Genomic DNA, 24,631 nt, shown 5'->3' on the forward strand with positions numbered 1-24,631 from the left:
GGGAGTTTTCCCACGGATTCCAGTTCAAGCAGAGTTACGCCAATGCAGAGTGCTTTTGAAAACCCACCCAGCTGCTCTGACCACAGCCACCCCTTTGCTGCAATGGAAAATCAGCAGGTTTAGTGTTTACAGCTCTAAGTATCTTAACAGGAAGTATGTGGGAGGAAGGTGTCACATGACAACAGTTCATTTGGATCATCGTGGTGTTGAGTTTGGTGGAATACCCATTGCATTTCCTCAGCATATCTCAGCTCATGACGCAATGTGATACAAAACTGCTCAATGTAGAACCCCTCCAGTGAAGAACACAGGATCTGTAGCCCGGGTTCAATGTAATGCAAAGTGCCTGTATTAGCAGAAGACAGGCAGGATATTAAGTGCTTATATTCAAGTAAAACAGGGAGTAACGCCACCAAAGTCAATGGAGCTACACCAGAGTAAAATTGGTCCAGCGAATGGGGGGGGGACAAAAAAAAAAAAAAAAACCACAAAACCCTTAAGTTTAAGTTAAACCAGGTAGTTTGCCATCTCTTATTGCTAAACAGAGGACAGATTGTCAAGAGATAGGATTGAAAATGAATTAACCTAAATTAAAAATTAATTTTATATACTCAGTTTACTTATATTAGCTTCCACATTAAACTCTGCATCACATTGTCCTAATCACTTCTAAAAAGCTTGTAAATATTTCATTATTCCTTGTTAGAGAGTTTTATGTTCACTGACAAACATTGGAGACACTGATCGTATTGTTTATAGCTTAGAGCAAACGTGGCAGGAACATCTCTATTACTAGCTTGTTTATATGACAACTTCCAACCTTTGGACTAGCGGGGTCTGAAATAACAAACACTCCCATTATTCATACGCCTGAAGCACTGCGGCATTGGGAAATGCCCTGCTCCCTGGTGTGGTCTTCATTCCCATCCTTTAACTTGATTCAGTTGGCATTTGTCCGAATTTTGAGCATGGGGAGTCGTGTGAAACCACATGAGCTAGGACCTAAAATATCCATGTGCGCAAATGCACAGGCTGTCAGTTAGACTCATAGACTTTAAGGTCAGAAGGGACCATTATGATCATCCGGTCTGACCCCCTGCATGCTGCAGGCCGCAAGACCCTTCCCTGGACTCTGCCGTTGAAGTCCCCAATCCTGTGTTTTAGTGACTTCAATCGGCTGAGACCCTCCTGCTAGTGATCCCTGCCCCATGCTGCGGAGGAAGGCGAAAAACCTCCAGAGGCTCAGCCAATCTACCCTGGAGGAAAATTCCTTTCCGACCCCAAATATGGTGATCAGTAATACCCCGAGCATATAGGCAAGAGTCTCTAGCCTGACCCTTGTTGGCCATTATGCTATTCATGTACCATTGCTTAGTTTTCCTCGGCTACTATGTTTTACCATTAAACCATTCCCTCCATAAACTTATCCAACTTAATCTTAAAACCAGACAGGTCCGTCGCCCCCACCGTTTCCCTCAGAAGGCCGTTCCAATATTTCACCCCTCTGACGGTCAGAAACCTTCGTCTAATTTCAAGCCTGAACTTCCCCCCGGCCAGTTTATATCCATTCGTTCTCGTGTCCACATTAGTACTAAGCTGGAATAATTCCTCTCCCTCCCTTGTATTAACCCCTCTGATATATTTGAAGATAGCAATCATATCCCCCCTCAGCCTTCGCTTTGTCAGACTAAACAACCCAAGCTCCTCTAATCTCTTTTCATACGACAGGTTTTCCATTCCTCTGATCATCTTAGTCGCCCTTCTCTGCACCCGTTCCAGTTTGAGTTCATCTTTTTTAAACATGGGAGACCAGAACTGCACACAGTACTCCAAATGAGGTCTCACCAGCGCCTTATACAACGGAAGCAGGACCTCCCTATCCCTACTAGATATACCTCGCCTAATACATCCCAAGACCGCATTGGCTTTTTTCACCGCCACATCACATTGTCGACTCATAGTCATCCTGCGGTCCACAAGGACCCCTAGGTCCTTCTCCTCTTCCGTTACTTCTAACCAATGCGTCCCCATCTTGTAACTAAAATTGTTATTATTCATCCCCAAGTGCATCACCTTACACTTTTCACTATTAAATTTCATCCTATTTCTGATACTCCAATTCACAAGCTCATTCAAGTCTCCCTGCAGAATATCCCTATCCTCCTCCGAGTTTGCAACTCCTCCCACCTTCATATCATCCGCAAACTTTATCAGCCCACTCTTGCAATCGGTCCCGAGGTCAGTTATAAATAGATTAAATAAAATGGGTCCCAAAACCGAACCTTGAGGCACTCCACTAGTAACCTCCCTCCAACCCGACAATTCACCCTTTAATACGACCCGCTGCATTCTCCCCATTAACCAATTCCTTATCCACCTCTGGATTTTCATATCGATCCCCATGTTTTTCATTTTAACCAATAATTCCTCATGGGGTACTGTATCAAACGCTTTACTGAAATCCAGGTATATTAGGTCCACTGCATTTCCCTTATCTAATAAGTCCGTTACTTTCTCAAAGAAGGAGATCAGATTCGTTTGGCACGATCTGCCCTTCGTAAAACCATGCTGTAATTTATCGCATTTGCCATTAACCTCAAGGTCCTCAACTAGTTTCTCTTTCAGAATCTTCTCCAGCACCTTGCACACTACTGATGTTAAACTAACAGGCCTATAGTTACCCGGGTCACTTTTTTTCCCTTTCTTGAAAATAGGAACCACATTGGCTATTCTCCAGTCTAACGGGACCACCCCCGAGTTTACAGATTCATTAAATATAGTCGCTAATGGGCCTGCTATTTCCCGCGCCAATTCCTTCAATATTCTCGGATGAAGATCGTCCGGTCCACCCGACTTAGTCCCATTAAGGCGTTCTAGTTTTGTTTCTACCTCGGATGCTGTAATCTCCCATCCTGTATGCCCCTCTGTAACGGTGCTAGTATCCCTAATACCTTCACTGGCCTCATTAAACACCGATGCAAAATATTCATTGAGATATTGCGCCATGCCTAGATTATCTTTAATCTCCTCTCCGGCTATAGTCTTCAGCGGTCCCACTTCTTCTTTCTTTGCTTTCTTCCTATTTATATGGCTGTAAAACCTCTTGCTATTGCTTTTAATTCCCCTTGCTAAGTCCAACTCTACACGGCCTTTGGCCTTTCTCACTCTATCTCTACATTCTCTGACTTCACTAAGATAAGTTTCCTTACTGATCCCTCCCCTCTTCCACTCTTTGTACGCTTTCTGTTTTTTCCTAATCGCCCCTTTCAGTCGGTCGCTCATCCAGCTCGGTCTAAATCTCTTGCTTAGTAATCTTTTTCCCTTTTTGGGGATACAGGCCTCTGACAGCTCATGCATCTTTAACTTAAAGTAATCCCAGGCTTCTTCTGCCTTTAGATCCCTTAATACGTTTGCCCAATCCACTTTCCTTACCAGTCCCCTTAATTTGTTAAAATTGGCCTTTTTAAAATTATAAACCGTAGTCTTTGACTTAATTCTGGTACTCCTTCCATTTAGTTTAAACCGAATTAGCTCATGATCACTGGAGCCCAAGTTGTCCCCCACTACCACTTCCTCAACAAGGTCCTCACTACTTACCAGAATCAAATCTAAAATGGCCTCCCCCCTCGTCGGCTCAGCTACCACTTGATAAAGGAATTGATCAGCAAGCACATCTAGGAACATCTGAGCCCTATTATTGCTACTAGCGTTTGTTCCCCAATCTATATCCGGGAAGTTAAAGTCCCCCATAATTACACAGTTTCTATTAGTATTTACTTCCCTTAATACATTAAATAGTTCCTTATCCATATCCTGGGTCGATCCCGGCGGTCTATAGCACACCCCAAGCACTATCCCCGGAGAGGCTCTAGTAGTCCTTTTACCCAGCTTGAGTATCGCCCAGACGGACTCCGTGTTATCTATTCTATGGCCTAAAGGAATATATATGAAAAATAATATGGAATAATAATTATATGTATGCATGCCAGCTGGTCTTACTTTGGTATAATATCCTGAGCTAATGGTGGACCTGTCCGTTCATCCTAGACTGTCAACAGTGGTGCTGTTCTTCTCTGTGCATTGTTTTGACATCGTTCATTTGAAAGCAACATTTTGGCCCTGCCTGCTTTGCCCTCTTTATTTAGCCTTCCCTGCGTTTTTAATGGAGCAGAAGCCATTTCATTTGCCTATTGGTGTCATTAGTCCCCATAGCAGCGTCAGCCATGCTAGCAGCAGCACACACAGCTCTGGGAACAGCATTTGCTATGGACTAGCAAGGGGGGAGCTCACATTCAAACAATTCTGATAAAATTCTTTGACTAAAGGGTTTATCTTGATGCATCTCAGTGGGGGAACTTGAGGGCAGAGATTTCCTCACGGGTTGCCCCATGAGGATGGAAAGGCTTGGAAAATCTGAGTGGAAAAACAGCAGTGTGGTTTCCCTTTATACAGATCAGCTCAAGCAACTTGGAAGATCTTGTGTTCAGGTTTCCCTATGATCTTATCAGGTACTATGTTTGAGCAGTGCTATAGAAATCATCTGTTTCACCAAGTGACTTACAGTACTTGTATCGAAATCCAGGGGCCTGGTTTTCAGAAGTTCCGAGCATCCACCCCACCAGTTCAACTCCATGGGATCTTTTGGGGCTTAGCACTTCTGAAGATTAGGCCCTATGTATCTGGCATCCAACCTCTGGAACAGAATGGCCAGTGCATCTGTGTAGATACAGCCCCATCAGTCCTGCCCCAGGCCTGCGGTGATGCATAAGACATCTGCGCAGCACGATCTGGGCATTACAGGGCACCAAAAGATGTGCACCTCCATGAATGGGCTCCAGGGATCCTGTTCCCCATTTCTAGCAACATCACAGCATTGTATCTGCCTTCATGGCTGTCTGTACCCATGGGTTGGGTTTATGCTTAAAGGAAACCCACGTAAGGAACACTCTGTTATCATGGCCCTAGGGAAAACACAGCTAATACATGTCAGACATTGTTATATCCTTTAGAACTAATCACACTCATCAACACTCCCATTCAATAGCTAACAGAATATGGCAAGACTTCAGCCAGAAGTCAGTAGATATATGGTCACTTCAGACAGCCCCCGATGAAAAGATTAGCTCTTACATTCTGCAATTAAAACACGCGGTCGCTTACTTTGTAGTGCATGCATTGCCAATAGGGAAAAAAACAATCAGAAACACCCCAAGGTTTACACCCCTCAGGCATTTGGCCAGTGATGCAGTGAGAGAGACTCGAAGTTTGCTAGCTGTTATATACTACACAGAATGGCCTATCACTCTGCATTTCAGCTCCTGCCATGACTGATTGGTGACAACCCAATGTCCCACTTCTAGGAACATTTTACAAGACACACCTGAGACTCCAGCTCATAGCAGCCTTTATTTTGTTTCATAGCGAGTTAAAGGCAGGCAAAGGTTCAGAGAGCATTCTCTCTCCTTTCTAGTCCACGAAGTGGTAGGGATGGAAGATCTTCATGGAGTTCAAGGTTTGTGGAACCTCTTGGACTTGAACTGGTTTTGGAACACTACTCTGTTCACAAAGGACATTTTAACCCCCAAGATGACTCCGTTACAAACCACCACCCAAGCAACACAGGAACATGTTTTCCTAGCTAAAGGGAAGCTTGTGCTACATAGAAGGCAGAGAAGAGCCTCCTCTACCCACACTCAAAGCTATGATGGAACAATCAGAACCTGTAGGTCTATGTTCATTGTCCTCTGTTTCTTTTCCATTTCTCCTAAGTATGATGTGCGTCCAACACTGTTGCACCTGGAATCAACCTTTCCAATCTGCCATGTTCCAATGGATTTGAATCTAAGCCAAACAAGTTTGCCCATCCCTAGTAGCATGCATTTCTCTAATCTTTTAGCCCCTTAATATTCCTGCTGCCATGCCATTACCATGCTGGGAATTCACTGCCCTTATCTGTGCCACAGGTTCAACTGGCTAACAAGAACTCCCCCTTTCCAGTCCTGCTGGCCTGCGTCAACAGATTATTCCTTTTTTATTTTCCAATGACGTATTAGTGTTTCAACCAATTGTGGGGTGGCTTGTTTTACTATCACCAATGTATCTAAAAAAATTACTGATCTGGGTACTGACTGTGGTAGCAAATTGAATAGTGGGGTGAATTATTATAAAAACAGCTGCAGCCTTTTCAGTTTTCCAGCCATGTTAAGAAAACGCTATCTGCTGTATGTACTGTCTCCACATTGGACAGTGTTCCATTAGCAGCTTCCTTTGAGTAAGTTTATCGAAGTGTCCATTAAATATGGACAATGATTAGCTAAGACTATAGGAACGGTCCATTGACCTTCTGGCTGAGAGTTTCAAAGCAACCCAAGGGCTTTAATGTTAATGGGAATTGGGAATCAAAGCCTCCTACAGGATTCAGATGTCTAATGCCCATGTAACTACAATAATCTCAGCCTCTGCTTTTAGAGGAAATACAAATGCTTATCTGTAAAATGGCTTTTATATTAAAAAGTCATAGGCCAAAAATTCTGTTACAGTAGTATAAACTCAGTAATACAGTAGAGTTACTCCAGACTTACACCAATGTGTTGGAGAGCAGAATATTTTCCCCAGCTGTCATTTTTTAATTTGTATTATTAAAATAATCCAAGGGAGGATAATTTCAGAAAGGGTCCAAGAAACTACCACCGTGAAAGAAACACCCAAAACACAATTATAAGGCTCTCCCTCATCTCGGAGAGAATTTGAAATGGCCAAAGAATCAGCAACTGCTTCTGCCAGACCGTGAGCTTGCTGGGAAAGGGGTGGTTTTGCTTTTATTTCTGCAACAAAAAGCCTTCAACAAGAAAGTAAAGTAACAAGTATTTGTTGTTTTAATGGCTCACGACTATTAATGATGGTTCCCTTAGGACTTAAAACTTCACTTATTAATTCAGAAATCTGTAGCTGTTCACTGCCAGCAGGAAAGAATTTATCAAGTAGAATTCCATGTGTATACAGATCGGAGGGTACTTTGAAGCTATCTTTGGCACGGATGCACATATTGTAGATCCAGTCTGTCATAACTATAAAGGGAAGGGTAACAGCCCTCCTGTGTACAATACTATAAAATCCCTCCTGGCCAGAGACTCCAAAATCCTTTTACCTGTAAAGGGTTAAGAAGCTCAGGTAACCTGGCTGAAACCTGACCCAAAGGACCAATAAGGGGACAAGATACTTTCAAATCTTGGTGGGGGGGAAGGTTTTTTGTTTGTGCTCTTTGTTTTGGGGAGAGTTCACTCTTGGGACTAAGAGGGACCAGACATCAATCCAGGCTCTCCAAATCTTTCTGAACAAGTCTCTCATATTTCAAACTTGTAAGTAAACAGCCAGACAAGGCATGCTAGTTTTATCTTTCTTTGTTTTCTCAACTTGTAAATGTACCTTTTATTAGGGTGTTTACCTCTATTTGCTGTAACTTTGAACCTAAGGCTAGAGGGGGGTCCTCTGGGCTCTTTGAATTTGATTACCCTGTAAAGTTATTTTCCATACTGATTTTAGAGAGATGATTTTTACCTTTTCCTTTCATTAAAAGCCTTCTTTTTAAGAACCTGATTGATTTTCCTTGTTTTTAGATCCAAGGGGGTTGGATCTTGATCCACCAGGAGTTGGTGGGAGAAAGGAGGTGGGATGGTTAATTTCTCCTTGTTTTAAGATCCAAGGGGTTTGGATCTGTATTCACCAGGGAATTGGTGAAGAGTCTCTCAAGGCTACCCAGGGAAGGGAATTAGCACATTGGGAGTGGTGGCAGCGGACCAGATCTAAGTTGGTAGTTAAGCTTAGAAGTTTTCATGCAGGCCCCCACATCTGTACCCTAAAGTTCAGAGTGGGGAAGGAGCCTTGACACAGTCTTACTTTTTTACTGGGACGAGCACCTGAATAACTTGACCATGCCTCATAAATCGGATAACAGTTTATAATATAGCACTTTATTACCTATCCTTTATGCCCTTTGGGGGAAATTCTGCTTGCATTTACAGTGGCATAACTGTAAAGGCTATCCACTATAGTAATCCAACTATTGATAGGTTACTGGCCAAGGCCCCTTACTCAGAAAAGCACATAAGCATGTGCTTAATGTTTAAGCTTAAAAGTTAAGCATGTGCTTAGAGAAGCCTTATTCAGGGTGGTAGAGATCAGTACAAGTATGTCATTAGAATCAAAGATATTTGTGTGCTCTCTGTTACTGAGAATTCTTATTGGATAGTGTTTTACTGTCATAGTCCACTTAGGATTGTTCTGGCCAGGGAGCTGAGCTATGAGGTTTATATTTAAAATTTTCCTAAAATAGGAAGGAGTTTGGACCCACCTGTAGATCACATGGTTTAAACACATGCATCATAGGCTATACAGCAAGCCCAAGATACTGGGACAGATGGACTCACGTTCTCATGAGCTATAGGGAGTGAAATTCACCCTTGTACAGGTCAGCATCAGGCTTATACAACTAGAAGCTGACAAAGCCTTTTGTCTAACACTCCTCCTCCAAGCAAAAAAAAATGCAGAATCAACTACACCAAAATGTTTTGGGAATGTGTGTCCATTTCAAATAGTTTGTTTAGAAAAAAAAATAATAATCCGGGAAAAATCCCGAAACATTCATTTCAACATTTTCAAAGCAAAAGGTTTCAAATTGTGTTCAAAATAACCTTGCTCAAAAGTTTCCTTTACTTTATTAACAATATTAAAAATATCTAAAAATGCTTGAAGTTGAAACACGTTTTGTTTTGAGTTGAATATTTCATTTGACCCAAAACATTTTTCCCCAGCTTTTCAGAATTACCACCAAACCAAAGAAATCTCTTATTTGCTCTATGTACAGCACTTAAACCCTATTTTTAGGGACTTAAATGGAGCACAGGTTTTGCTGGGTTTCTGTGCAGAGGTTAATTTCATCCACTGTGCCCAAATCCAGGCAGTATGACAATAATTTAACACAATCAGCTGAAAAGCCCGATATCTGCAACACGTACTAGCTGCTCAGGACAATTAGTGTAGAAATTCATTTTCACTGTTGCACAAGCCAGACTGATGGCATGGAAATATACAATGTATGCTCATTTCAAAGCATGTGCTATATGGTATCTTCATTACATATGAAAGCAATAACAATCTAATGAAGAACTAATTTACAACCTTCTTGATCTGCTCTGAGACTTAGAAGGGCATCCATTAATATTTTACAAACCAATAAAGCTTCTTTAAAAAGGTTAACCTTTAATTTAACATTTCAAAATTGAGTATTTGAGGCTGGGAGGATACCAGACAAAGTACCTCCTGCAGATCTCAGAGGCAGAGCCAGGGTGGTCTCTGACAACCAAAAGCTTTATGAGCCATTACGGCTCGAAGTTGTTAAGTTCTCATCAGACGCAGCCATGAGAATAGCACTCTGGAGCTTAAGCCCCTGAGGCTTCTCTAAATTACTCTGGGGGGCAGTTTTGGTCCCCATAATAATCTGGAATTTGGAAGGTGCCAGAGCTGCTTCCGTCAGGAGAATCAGCACAGAACTTGGACCTCAGTCCTTAGAAGGAAATACTTACAAACCAGACAACACGGGGCTTGTCAACAAAGAACTGCAGCGATGCTGTGCTACTGCAGTGAAGACGGTACTAGGGTGACCAGATGTCCCGATGTTATAGGGACAGTCCCGATATTTGGGGCTTTTTCTTATATAGGGGCCTATTACCCCCCACCCCTTGTCCTGATTTTTCACCCTTGCTATCTGGTCACCCTAGATAGTACCTACGCCAAAAAGATGACATCTCCCAGTGGCATAGGTAACCCACCTCCCTGAGAGGTGTAGCTAGGATAATGGGAGAATTCTCCCATGGACCTAACACTGTCTACATGGTGGTAGATTGGTTTACTGCATCATTCAGAGATGTGGCTTTTTCACACCCCTGAGCAACTTAATTATAGCAACTTAATTTCCTAGTGTAGTCCAAGCCCCACAATAAGTAAGGTGTGGGGTTGCTTCAGCCTGTCTCCCCACCCCCTCCCCCACACACACCCTGCACTGGGTAGAGGGATTGGCTCATTCCTGCTTTATGGCCCTTTCTCCCTAGCATCACTAGTGAGAAAGAGCCACAGGGAAAGGATGGATTCCTCCATCAGTTTCCTTACCTGTAAATTGAGTGTGACACCTATCACGCAAGGCTCTTACAGGAGCTTTAGTTAATATTACACAGCACTGCTTAAGTACCCAAATTCTGTAGAAGTCTGAGTCATCACAGATCCCAGGGGATTTATTTTATGGTTGCAATCTTCCCTTTCTTCCCCTTTCCTACATTTTAACTGCAGGTACCACTTGCACCAAAGGCTGACCTCTTTTCTGCAGCGCAGGCACACCACCTTGCCTCATGCTCTGCTTCCTGATTACTTCATTTTTCGTGATAACTGCAACGCCGGGTTAAAAAAAAAAAAAAATGCTGAGAGATGACTTTCTCTGTGACAATTTCTTCCACTTGGCCATGGTCTGAAAGTCTTGGATCATATGCAGCTGAGAAAAGTTGCAGCAACAATGACCAGGAGACATGCCAGCTCACTGAAACTCTACTTACTGAGTGTTAACTAGATGCAATAGTTCATCTGGCTCCTTCATATGCAGAAGCACAGGAGAAGAGTGCATCTGCACCACATTATCTCTGTAAGCACACATGTATCATCTTTTTGCCCAGGATTAAAGTTCAAGTTCTCTTGGATGGAATCACTGCGGAATCCTCTGCAATTTATCCCAGTAAAGCCTTTTCCTGCTTAATTTTGCTGATCTGTACTCCTGGCCATATGTCCTCCACCCTCTCATATCCTGCCATCTGTGTCTGAGTCCTAATAGGGTACTGGCAGTCCCAGTTCTTTAAATTTCATTCATCATTAGATTTCATGCTAGAAACACGCTTCAGAACTTGTGGCAGCAACAGCTGCCATACATTGAAATAACTTATTTGTATTACTGAGATACATGTCTGAAGGAGTTCAGACTTCTGAGGCTCTGATTTGTTCTGTTCTCTTGAATCTTTGCACCAAAATCCATTTTACAGCTCCTATACATCTCCCAAACCCTCTAATGCATCCACGAGCAACCGTAAAGCAAAAGGACGGTAAGAAAAGTACCTGGCAAATCAAAAACAAACAGTTTAACAAATGTCGCTATAGAGCCCTCAGTAAGCAAATTCCTTTTGCTATCTCATCCTCCCAGCTGTCTCACCGTTCTCAATACAGCAGGAACAGATCCTAATGTCACTGCACTGGAAACTGTACTCATTGTAATAACCTGGGCAGTCCCCTGGAAACACATGCAAGTCTTGTCAAAGGGATTACTGTTTACATTTTGTTTCTTAATTTGTTGACTACATTTTACTTTTCTAGGCACAAGCACAGAGGAGACCAACTGCTACAATACAAAATCAGAGTCTAAAAAACTCCCACACATTCTAGACACTCCGGAGACACAAGTCTTCCAATCCATCCCATCACACAGAGCCCAGTAGAACTAGATGGGTCTTGCAGTTTGAACATCAACAAATTTAGCTTCTGTTGGGCCACTGAGAGGAAACAATTTTCTGAGTCAAAGACTATTGAGAATGCCTTGCCAATAGGGAAAGTGAAGCTTGAGGGTCCTAGCAAATCTGGACTGCCAGCATAAAGCAAAAAGAGAAAGGTGGTCTCTGTGGTAGCTGCAACTGCACTAAAAGGGGGGCAGGAGATGAGACTACCCCTCCCTCTAGACACATTCAGGGGAGAGCCCCTCATCCAGATCATCATGACCCGACAGCCTCACCTCTTCCCCCAGTCTCATAAAAGGGAAGAGTAAGAGGCAGACTCCAGAGCAGAGTGAGCTGAGGGGATGGGCGGAGATTCAGCAGCAGCAGAAGACACAAAAGCAGCTGTGGCAGGGACATTTGAACAATAAACATTCTTGGTCTGATTGCTGGCTCTTTGTTCCAACCCTCCCCGACCTCTTCACCTCAGCCCAACTTCTACTGTCCTGTGTGCTCTGCTATTCCCTCCCCTTGCCACCTGCTTACCTCCCCTTTCAGGCAATCCCCACCCTCCACCACCTCACTCATAACATTTGTTTTAAATAGCTAGAACAATGGGGGCCTGATCTGAGTTGGGAACCCATAGGCACCACCATAACTTAAACATAATAAACGGGCTTTATCAAGTAAAACTGGTATGTTGAATTTCAACCAGAAATGAAGAGAAAGACAGCATAGTCTACAGGTCAAAGGTGCAACTTCTATGAAACATTGCTAAGTAAGTGGCTTAACTAACTGAAGTTTGAGTGGTCTTCAGGAACAGCCCTGAACACAATGCATTGGAGTAACTCCACCTGGAGGGGACAATGGCATGAATTACTAGGCCAAATGTTCACATCCATAAGAGAAGGTTGCAACCTTCTCACCATGTGGAGAAAAAACAAATACAGCACCCATGGCTCCAGCTGCTGTCTGGACACCAAGGAGCAGCCAAGTCCCAAAGGACACCCAGCTTGTGAACTTTATTAGATAAACTGCCTGCCTTTTTCAGCTCAGCCATCTCCTCCAGATTTCCATCCTCAAGGGCAACACATCCACAGTGGCCATCAGTCAAACTCCTATCTATGCCCCAGTTTTGGCTACATGCAGAAAGTCTAGACTCCTTTCTGCATCACAACAAAATGAGAAACTGACCTCAGGGGTTAGATGTGGAAGTGTAGGGAGAGAGAGAAGAGAGCGGCTTTGTGTTTGATGGGGGTTCGGTTCTGTTAGATATCAATGACTATGCTCCTGCACAACATGCATCTGGGATGTCTAGGGCTCTGGATAAACAATGCTTTCCATTACTGCAGAAATGCGGAGAAAGAGGTATCAAGCGTTCTTCACCCACATGAAAAAATTATAAAATACAGGAGCTAGAGCCAAGGTTCTGGTTTGTTTCCGCCTATCATTATGTAGAATGTGTAAGGGTTAGTGTTTAAATTCTACTCCAGGGCAGCAGAAAAGGTTAATGCATAACTGTTTGCATCAGCTTTGGAGTGAATCTAGTATTGCAGGTAAAAAAATACTCTTGATCGTTTTAAGTGCCCATTGTTCATTCTTAGTATCACTTATTTTACTGGTATTTTATGCCTTAAAAATATTTATTTCGCCTTGGCTACTTTTTAAAGACATATGGGGGGTGGTGGGGGAGAGGAAAGACATTTCAAGTCTCATGCTCCTTTCCCCTTTCTTGCCATGGGTCTTTGCACCGTGTAATGGCTTAACTTTAATCAGCTAATGCCCTAAACTGTCAGAACATATTTTCCTAAGAAATAGAATTATAAGCTCTTATGCTCACTTTTACGGTTGCTAACATGAATTGATTTGAATAAATCAGTCTAACATTCTCTATGAAATGGAACCAATTGTAAGTGTGCCGTATTTGTTCTGCTTTGAAAGTGAATGGAAACCACTGTACCATTGCAGACCTGGTAGATAAAGGAAAGGAAGTATACTTAATTTACAGTAGACAGGCTTCAGGAGAGGCAGCAATATTATGCTACTCTAATGATTCATTGATAGATAAGTCACACAAGTTACTGTACAAGGAAAAGCTTCTGGAAAAGTTAAAAATCTGTCTTGAGAGGGGCAAAGATATTGATAGACCATGAACGTTTCGGGATGGAGCATGCGAACAAGTGACCAAAAAGCAAGCATCAGATTGATAGACTAGTCTCTCAGATGCCTTATTCAGCCCATTGGCCTGATCTTCAGTGGCTGTAAACAATGTCAAGGGCACTACCCCACTTTACATCAGCTGAGGATCTAGCCAGTGGTGGAACCTGAAATTATGAAAGATAGCTTGAAACTCTAATGGATACTCAAGGTGGAGCCCTGGCTGACCTTGGAATGAGACAAGCAACTGGGTCTGTAATTTCTTTTTGATGATCCAAAACATACACCCTAAGATGCAGGGAAGGCACAATTACAGTTATAGAACAGAACTCAGGGCTGGTGTAGCTCTATTGACATGAGCAGAGTTATAGCAGAGATAAATTTGGCCCATAACTTTTCTTCATAAGACTATAACACAAGGTCAGAAACAAAATAAAAATGGCGTATACAGCAAACAAGCGTTATCGAAAAAAGTATTGCCAGAGATATTTCCTGCCAGCAGAAGGTTTTGTTAAGATTTTGAAAAAAAAATTACAAATAACCAGCTCTCAATGTCTTGACCCAGATCTCAAGAGTTCACAAATAAGAAAGAGGCTGAGAGAGTGTCCTAGAAAGACAGCATTGTGATGGAGGCATTGAATGTGGACTCAGAGCATTTGTTGTTCTATTTGCCTAAAGTTTCCTGTGTTATCTTGGGCAAGTTGGCTCTCTGGGCCTGAGTTCCTTATCTATGAAATAAACAAACATCTAGAGCTGGGTGAATAATGGATTTTTTGGTTCATTAGCCTCTTTCAGACTGAACAAAATGTTTTGACAATCTAAATACAATTCCATTTTTAGAAGGTTTATTCTTTTTAAACAAAAAAAACTAAAAAAAATTAAACAGACACTTAAAACCAAAAAGTTGAAACTTTCATTTAGGAAATGTCAAAATTAAAGATTGTTGGGTTTTTATTAATTTATTGTTTAAATTTTTTTCAAAAACAATTTGGCAAAACTGATATGACTGCTCGAAACTTTGGCAAAAAACAGATTTGGCAATGCTGAAATGGTTTTTGTGCAAAGAAATTCACCTAGGTGTAATAATAAATACTTTTCCTTTTCTCTGTCTTGTTTATTTAGACTGCAAACACTTTGGGGCAGATACTACATACACTACGTATATGTACAACACCTAGCACAATGGAGTCCTGATCTCATAACATGAATAAAGGTGACAGAGCCACAAGGTAAATCCTTTGTCTCTCTCCTATTTATAGTCTACCTGCAGATCCACTCCCCACTAAAAGGAAATTAAAAGAAACAGATTGACAGAGCAATAAGGGTACCGAGAAGTCACCTACTCCAGGACAGGCCCGACAAAGAAAGTAACAGAACGCCACTAGCCGTCACCTACAGCCCCCAACTAAAACCTCTCTAGCACATTTTATCCCACGAAAGCTTATGCTCAAATAAATTTGTTAGTCTCTAAGGTGCCACAAGGACGCCTCATTGTTTTATTAAAAGGTCTGTTTACGTTAGAGACATTTGCTTCAGTGTAACTGTAGTTGATATTTAAACCAGGCTAAGGCTGGTCCAAAACCAAAAAAACCCTATAAATTAATTTTTGTGAAAAATTTTGAATGAAGAGATAATGTTACTTTTACCTTTTAAAAATAAAAAAAAGACATTTTATTCCACTTTTCTAGTGCAATTTTTTTTAAGTGAGAAAGTTAGCATTAACAATTCACCATTTATCATAATGGTCCAAATGATAATACCTAACCCCATTAATAAGTTTTACCTCCTATTGTGTTTTGAATCATCACCATCCAGTGTTCCAGAGTGGCTTTGAAAAACCTGTTGATAGCTTGGTTTAGAAGGCTAGCTCTACAAGCAACTACTATTTGCTTCTCTCCCCGCTCTGCCCCCCCCCCCCCCCCAACCAGATCAGAGAACAGGTAATAGACAAGAGACTTTTTCTAACGATTCCACGCAAGTTCCCCAGTGTCAGTTTCCTTGTTGTATGTTACTTGTGCCCTGCAATGGGAGAGGGATGCATTCCTTTCATCACTCATTTCCAACAGATAATCTGACACTTGGATTAGATTTTCCAAGTGCTGCAACACAGGCCCTGGAGCAAGCTCCCTAACCCACCTATGTAAATTGCTTGTTTTAAACATTTCTCACTGCTGTGCAAATGAAAGCAGGTTTATAGTTACATCCATTTCAGGCCTGATCCAAATGCCAAAGAAAAGTCAATGTGATGCTTTCCAATAGGGCCCTTACACACCAAAATGCAAACAAAATAATGGGATTTTCATGAGGTCTGTGGTGCTGATACACAGAAGGAGATTTGGCTTCAGGATATTGGCCAACCAAAGGCAGTAGCCTACACAAGATGCCGAAGCAACAAAAGTCAAATGCTTTGTGGAGTTATCCAACTTCCTATGTTCCACTTCCCCATATTAGCCAAGTCCTTTCTCCTAGCAACCTATAGCCTCCTAGTGAAAGATTTCAATACCACGTGCCATGGCCTTAAATTTCATACGGGTGGTGCAGATCTGCATCACCAAAGAAGATTCTGGGAAATGTTGTGCCAGAAGCAGATGATACTCAGGGGAGCCCTGGGTAACTGTGGTCACTGCTCCATCTTTCACATAGTGAAACAGCTGTTCCCCTCTGCACTCAGCCCTTTTCCCCCAAAGAGAATCTAGTGCTTAAAGAGAGCTAGTCTTGTGCTCTCCTTGCACGCCCTGAATACAAGGACAGCTCTTGGGCACGGTTCCTGTGCTGGGGTGCAAAGGGAACTAGATGGAAGGCTCCCCCCAAACCACCTTGCAGAGGCTAGGCACAGCCTCACAGTATATAATGTCTGAGGAGATCACAAAAAAGAAAAATCCATTCACTCGGGAGAGTAGCTCTGGCCTGAAAGCCAGCATCAGTTTCCTAATGCAAGAGGAAGAGGAGTTAAGATCTAAGAAGCACCATCAGGAAGTTGTACATCTTCCTGTAAATAGGCCAGCTTTATTGCTGAGTATGACAAATGCATCTTGTACACCACGAGATGTCTCACCTTGTTAGAACTATAAAATTAACTGCTCCTGTCCCATGGCTTCAACAGTTCTATCAATGGCACCCGCCTTCCACAGACAAGCCATGTCAGATTGGGCTGGTGTTATGTAATGTAACTAATGCAACCTGATTTGAATTGGACTTGTCAGCTGGGAAATTTAGGAAAGCTGGCTTATTCAAAGTATGATGCAGGGTTAAAGAAGAAAGGCATTGACGCAAAGCTTCTTTTAAAAGCATCTGGCTTTAAGTTGAAATGGGGCCTTGCAGATTTCTATTTAAACCAAGTATTTTCCCCATTCCCTTGGTGCGCTTGATGTGCTGTACACAACTCTTGGTGCCAGGACCAGTCTAGTGCCATGCTCCCAAAATGTCAAACCCTTTTCCATACTGTAGCAGAATCAAGTTATTCACAGACTTGGAACTGGAAGGCTGATTTGCTCACCGGTGTAATGCCTGGCACACCAGTCGAGTCACTCCTTATTTACACCACCGTATGAGCGAGAAGACTCAGACACTATATTCTGGGGCTTGTTTATAGAAGTATGTCATATGCACACACAAGAGACATTACATAATATATGTGGAGTTATAACTTAATCCTCTACTAGTGTCAATGGTAAAAATCCCATTGACTTCCAATGGGGCCAGGATTACCCCCATTCCTCTGTAACCGGGTACCTGGACCAGGAGCAGTACTATAGTGGAAACATAATCTAGTCACCCAGTAGCGTAGCCAGCAGGGTTCAGGGGAAGCGGCCGCTTCCCCTGACCACATCCCCCAAAAGTGGTGCCTGCAGAATGGGGCCGTGGGCTGGCTCCCGGCGCTCCAGCGGAACGGGGCCGCGGGCTAGCTCCCGCCTCCCGGCGCTCCGGCCGGCCGGAGGAACGGGGCCGCGGGCTCCCGGCGCTCCAGCCGGCGCAGCAGGGCTGCAGGCTCCCAGCGCTTCGGCCAGGACTCCAGCCCTGAGAGCATGGCCGGGGGTCTCGGTGCACCGGACAGCGCTTCAGATGGGGAAGCAGGGTGGCCCTGCGCATGCGCCACTCCGTCTTTCGGCAGCATTTTGGCACATGCGCAGGGCCACCAAAATGCCACCGAAGGACCGGCGCCTTTTTTCTCCGCTGCTCCTCCTCGGCTGCAACCTTGGCTACGCCACTGTAGTCACCGCATCATTTGTGCAAAGTATTAAATAGTTAAGGGGAGATATTGAAAGGCACAGTTTGGTTAGGCCTCAACTCCTGTTGGTTTTCAATGGCATTTGGGCACCCAAATAGCTACCCTCCAAAACTCTCCCCCCTAGAGGATGATCATTTTAAAAAGTCCTCAACAGTTTAGGGAAAGCAGTTTCTCGAGACTCTGGTTCCCATATGCACTAGCTGCAGTCAGCTGGGGATGCTTCTGCTGCTGCTTCCTAGAACACAACTTTTTATGGATAGTGGCAAAATATTCTCTTAGGCTACAGCTACACCGCATGCCGTGGTGTGACTGCAGCACATGTATGCGCAAGCTAGATAGAATATCAATACTAGTGAAGCTGTGATAGTACAAGTCTGCCCAAGACCTTGGGCACATACTCGAGTGGTTAGCCTGTGCTGTCGCAACTTCACTGGTATTGTTATTTGAGCAGGCTAGATCAAAGCCAGCTCATTTAAGGTAGGACTGTCTCGGACTACGTATTTGCAGCACAACAGCATCTTTCTCTCATTTGCAGTCTCTAGCTGCTCCTACTAAAATCAAAAAACCCAGCAGCAATAGTAATGAGCAGTTTGCAAGGAAGGCATTTGAGGCAGAGAAAGGCAGAGGAGGAAACCTTTGCATGGGATTCTGTAGCGTCCCAGCATGGGAGAACGTTGAAGAGACATGCCATTTTGTTCTAGCCAATGCATTATAAAGGCAAAGCCATTCAAATTATCTTTTGGAGCAAGAGTTAAAGCCACCTTTGGTAGGAATAGCATAGCAGTATCCAGAAAGAGGTCTGACCTCCTCCAGGGTAGTTAATCCTATCCCATCTCCTTTTCAGTTCAAATACTGGGTAGTCAGTCAGATCCTTGAGTTGGCGACTATGATGAAGGAGACAAGTATTTTAGCTTCACTGTGCTGGAAACTCCTGCCCAGTAACTGCAGAGCACACTGCTTTGCCGTATGCTTTAAGTTAAATTAGTTCCATTTAGTTTTGCTGTCGTGATGTGCCCTTCGGCCACAGGTGTTCCTAAATCAATGAGTCCATGACAATTATAAATTGCTTTTCATAAGCAGTAAACAAACAGAGTCAGGGTAAAGGCTCACAAAAATTGTTTCAGTGAAGCGGCACCTTGCTTCTCCGGTGTTCTGCTGCACCAGCTCTTTCTAAAAGTGCTTACTTTCTAATTTCAGCCAGCCTCTTGGTTTCCACTTTCAGCTTGCGCGTGTCTTGCTGTTTCATAGATTGAAGAATGCAGTTTCCCCTCAGTGAGCTTCTCAAAAGCTAAATGTATCATGTTATAAACAACAGCATTTGCTTAACATTAAGCATCTTACTTAAGGGGAGCAAAAAATCATCCGTTCCCACTCCCACGCACTGCACCTTGCTTGGTTAGCGGCTGCGGTCATCGTGGAGTGACTTACCATTGTTGTTGCAATAAGACCCATGCCCATTAGGCCAAATTTTAACCTGGTGTAAGGAGGTGCAGCTCAATGGAGTTATTCTATTTTACCCCTCTGCTGAGTTTGGCCCAACGACTCAAGGACAGAATGGGCATATTCACCATGACTTTTCTTGCTTTAATGATGCGAGGAAGTTGCAATAGACAGTAGGAGTCCAATTTCCAGCTAGGCTTCCGCTTCCGCTGATTTTAAGGGGTACATCTTTGTGCTTGTGACTGGGCTGGGGCGGCAGGGGGGTGCGGTTGGTGGGGGAGAGCCCAGGGCTGGGGCGGCAACGGGGTGCGGCGAGGAGCCCAGGGCTGGGACGGCGGGCAGCCAAAATTTTTTTTGCTTGAGGCGGCAAAAAACCTAGAGCCAGCCCTGATGGTAACTTACATTTTTGCATTTGCAATTAATTATGGGCACATACATTAGTCGATATTTACCAGATGGTTAGACTCTTACAGCTGGAGTGTACTGCATATTCAAAACTGTGGGCAAGTTACTTATAATCACAAAATTGTATTTGCAAAAAACAAAATCCATGTCCAAAAAAATACCAAACAAACAAAAAGGCAGGAAGCCAGACCCCTAATAGTTCCTAGGAACATTTTACTACTAGATATATTACCCTATAGATACCCTAGATATTAGGATATGTCAGAGAAGAGTCATGGCATGCAATACAGGTATGCATGCAATATTCCTAATTTGATGGATATGAACTTGATTTACTGTACATGGCTGTTTCTGAAATGCCAAACTCCTTCGTATCAGTGGGCATTTGTATACTGAAGAACTTCACTCTAGCTCTACATATCATGAGCAGCAGCTGTGCAAGCTCATTTATTTAATAAAAATACTTCACCTTGACAAAATCTGATTTTAAAAATGCAATTGCACATTTATTTTAACTTTGTTTTATGGACCAGCAGCTTATGCAATTTCCTCTTTAATAAAAGCTACTTTGTTCAGTAGAAACCAAAAGCCAACTTTTCTATAAGTGGCCTCCACTTTGGAGGATGCATGTTGCTAATACAAGTAATTCCTATTACAAGATTTCAAGTGTGAGCACCATCATATGGATGATAGGCATAATAAGGCACATATACATTCAAGGTCATGTTACTTGCACCCCCAACTACCCCATGGAGCAGTTTTGCAGCCAGTTATTGCTGCCCTCAAAAATTTGGCCCAAAGCATTCAAATTCACAGAACTTAAGATGTTTAAATTATGTTTTACCTTCATTTTTGCTATTTGTGTGTTGTAGGGAACAAAACCAAATATAGTAGAGAAGAATTTGAACTGGTACAATAGAACTTTACAAGTGAATCTCACAACTGTGTTCAAGTTTGCTGACCAGCTCCTAAAACTGAACTTTATCCCAGAATTTCTGTGAGACTCACTGGAGCTAGATCATAGTGCAGGTCAAAAAAATCAAGTGACAAGAGAGCAAGAACATTGAAAGCATCAAGGTAAGTGAACTTAGTCGTCATGGCTAGAAGCTAGATAGGGAAGGAGGGATAGCTCAGTGGTTTGAGCATTGGCCTACTAAACCCAGGGTTGTGAGTTCAATCTTTGAGAGGGCCATTTGGGGATCTGGGGCAAAAATCTGTCGGGGGATTGGTCCTGTGCAAGGGGTTGGACTAGATGACCTCCTGAGGTCCCTTCCAACCCTGATATTCTATGATTAAAAGCAGGCTATTGTGTTAAAAGTGCTGAAACTCTGTTGCATTTCTATAGCCATCCACCTACTCAGATATTTACCAGCAATTATTGATAGGATGATTGGCAAGTGAGTGAAAGCCACAGAGCCACATACAGAAGTACATAAAATAGCAACCATAAGATTAACAGTTGGTAAGAAACTCTCAGACAAACACCTGGATTTACTGACAATTGTAACAGAGCAGTAGACTTATTTCCACAGAGTTGCGAGAAGATAGCTTTCCCTGTTCTACTTCAATCACAGTTGACACAAGTTGAACTGGCTCAAACCTTAATCGCCCTCCTTAATGGTTCTATTCACTACAAGTTGAAAGGATATTCAAAATCCCAGCCAATCATTTTCCCCAGGCTTGACTGCTTCTAGGGTTCCTCTCTAGCATTGCTCAGCTCCTAACCTAGATCCTAGTTCTTACAGATAATCACTCCTCCCTTAAACGCAGTGAGGTAATGAAACAGTTAACACTTCCCAGCAGGGTCATCCATCACTTAACAACAAGGCAGAATTTTGGGGTACATGCTCGCAACCCATTTTGTGCACCCAAGCAGCAGAGTGCCAAGCCCCAGAATGCCATACAGGATTCTTTGCATTCACATTAAGGCTAGGTTCTCTACTAGAGCAACTTTGACTTTTCTTCTACCTTCCAAGCTCCTGTGTCACAGTGGCATGGATTGTCTAAGGAGGGCTAAATGAGGTCCTATCTGGTGTTGATCAAGGTCACTCAGAGAGGGGCTGTGTTAAGACAGACTTTAGAAGCACGCACAACTTGGGATAGAAGGATTGTTCCAATTCTCATAATGAAATACTTAATATTGTGTCTGTCCTCAATTCATGAAATCAGATTTAATCTCAGCTTTTTGATTGCAGCTCCAGGGGCTATAACAACAATGGGTGTCATAAAATAGCGTGAGTGATTTATTTCAGGGATCTAGAGCCAGGGAAATGCTGCATATTTGCTTACGCTGACTTTGGTGATTTGCAGCCAGCAGTGAGGTTGTTTTTTGTTTGTTGTTGTTGTTTTATTCTTAGTGATTGTTTTGTTTTAACATAGTGAAAGTCTCCTTGTCCTGAGGATTTATGGGAGTACCCTTTGCAGTCTGGGATTCTGAGTGCATTTTCAATAACAGAAGCACCAGAAATATTTTACACAACTGTCCACAATAATCTTGTATACACTGAGAACACGGACAAAATAAGAGCGGGAACGGTAGTTATAGCACAGGACTAAGAGTAATGACCGTCGCTTTCCACTCCCTCTTCTGCCAACTGACCTTGGGCAACTCACTTAACCCCTGCCTTAGCTTACCCAGCTATGAATATAAGCATGTCTACACATGCAGTCAGAGGTGTGAACTGCAGCATGTGTAGACATATCTGAGCTAGCTAGAGCAAATAATATTAGTACTGAAGCTGTGGCAGCTCAGGCTAGTCACTTGAATGCGCACTCAGAGGCCTGGGAGTAGCATCACTAAGGCCTTGGCTATACTTGCGGATTCACAGCGCTGCCGCTGCGAGAGCTCTCTCGCAGAGCTGCAAGTACTCCACCTCTCCGAGGGGGAATAGCTTGCAGCGCTGCGAGCGAGCGTGCAGCGCTGCAGGCGCTGATTACACTGGCGCTTTACAGCGCTGCACTCAGGGGGGGTGTTTTTTTTCACACCCCACAGCGCAGCAAGTGCAGCGCTGTGAATTGCCAGTGTAGCCAAGGCCTTATATTGTTATTTGAACTAGCATGATCAAAGCTACCTGTTGTGCATCTACATATTCTGCCATCTCACTTTTGATTGCATTGTAGGCAATGACTAAGGGTGGGATTTTTCCATATCATTTAGTATTGGCCCAACGCTGTTCTCACTAAAAGTCAGGGGGAGTTTTACCATTAACCTCAATGGGAGAAGAGAACAATCACAGCTGAATGGTTTGGAAAAGCCCATCCAAAATTATAGTTGTAATGAACTAAGTGAAATCTAGTTACTGGTTAAAACCTTGTGGAGCTCAATGGGTGTGTTAACATAACTGTGGATAAATTAATCAGAATCCCTACCAAGGACAAACTTGTTATGTGAACCAACCCAGATGTTTTGCATAAGGGAAGGCAAAACACAGAATCAGAGACAGATTTCAGAAATCCAAGCAGCAGCCTGTAAGCATGGTATAACCCTGAGGAGAACACTGAGAGGCTCTGGGTCAGGTGTGCTGGCTGAAAGAAGCTTGGATCTATACGTAAGCTAAGAAACTACTCCTTTTGTCTTCAGTTGCTCCTGTTTTCAGAGAAACAGGACTTTGTACATTCCTTGTAAATAAACAAGATTGCATCAAATACTAGACTTCATAGTCAATTTCTAATCCCAACTGGAACATCCCCAGTGCCCCATGCTTTGATTATCTGCTCAGGTCACAAAGGGGTAACATTATTAATTAGCGTAATTATAGTAGGGCCAAGAGGCCCAATCTGAGTTAGAGCCCCATTGTACTGAATACAGTACAAACAGACCAGATTAGAAGCGCCTTACATACTCTGTCAGCTATATTCAATACCTAAAAAATATTTCATAAATAAAGGGTTATCGGTATGCAATATAGCTGAGAGTTTCAGAACCACCGAAGTGATTTGGAAGCCTGGCATCAAAGTTACTTAGTGCACTTTCAAAGTCTCTGCCTATATGCCTGAACTTCCTAACTCATCATTTGAACCTAGTAAAGAAGATAGCTTGGGTTAGGAAGATCTTATATAACAGGTCATATTTCATCTCCTTCCAGAACTGGGGGACTGATTTTGTTATTCCTAAACCACTGCAAAGTAAGAGGCCAGTCTAGTCTTGGACAGCATCAGTTATACCAATTCTACAGCCTGATGAAGACAACCTGGCTGTTTTGCTGATAGAAACCTTCCCTTTTTCCTGGAAAAAAGCAAGATTTGGGGAAAAACATATTGCAATTACTGGTTTACAGCAATATGAACCCATGCTAAAAATTATTTTGCCAATTAGTGGCAGACAAGCAGCTACTGATGCACTTTCAAAGGTGAGCACACAGTCCTACAGTGGTATCCATGTTCCAATGCTCAAGAGTAAGTGTTTTGGAAACTGCTGTGCAGTTCACCACATGGTTAATTATTTATACATCTCAAACAGATGACCTGAAACTACAAAAGTGTCTTCTTCCTTCCCTCCTCAGATCAAATGAATTGTTTCAGTATCATGCAGTGGCTATTATATTTTGAGTCTGGAGTGTGAACCTCAATATATTTGTCTGAAAATAAATTAGAACTAATCAAAAGTTTTCTATTGAAAGACTGTTTTTTAATTAAAATAAAATTTGTTTTGGTCCAACTTTTCCAGATTCTGTCCAAAGTGAGGAAATCAATAACTTAAGTAACATTTTTTATTTTTCCAATAAAAAAACTTCAATTTTTCATCTTATTTTTCTAAGATATATCTGAAATCTTCATTAAAAAAAATTAAAAATGGTTTTTAGAAGACTTCAGTTTTTCCATTGAAAACACACAAACAATTGCAGGAATTAAAAAAAAAATAGCTAAAATTCTTTCTATTTCC

This window comes from Trachemys scripta, chromosome 10 (assembly GCF_013100865.1).
Source record: "Trachemys scripta elegans isolate TJP31775 chromosome 10, CAS_Tse_1.0, whole genome shotgun sequence".
Taxonomy (NCBI): domain Eukaryota; kingdom Metazoa; phylum Chordata; order Testudines; family Emydidae; genus Trachemys; species Trachemys scripta.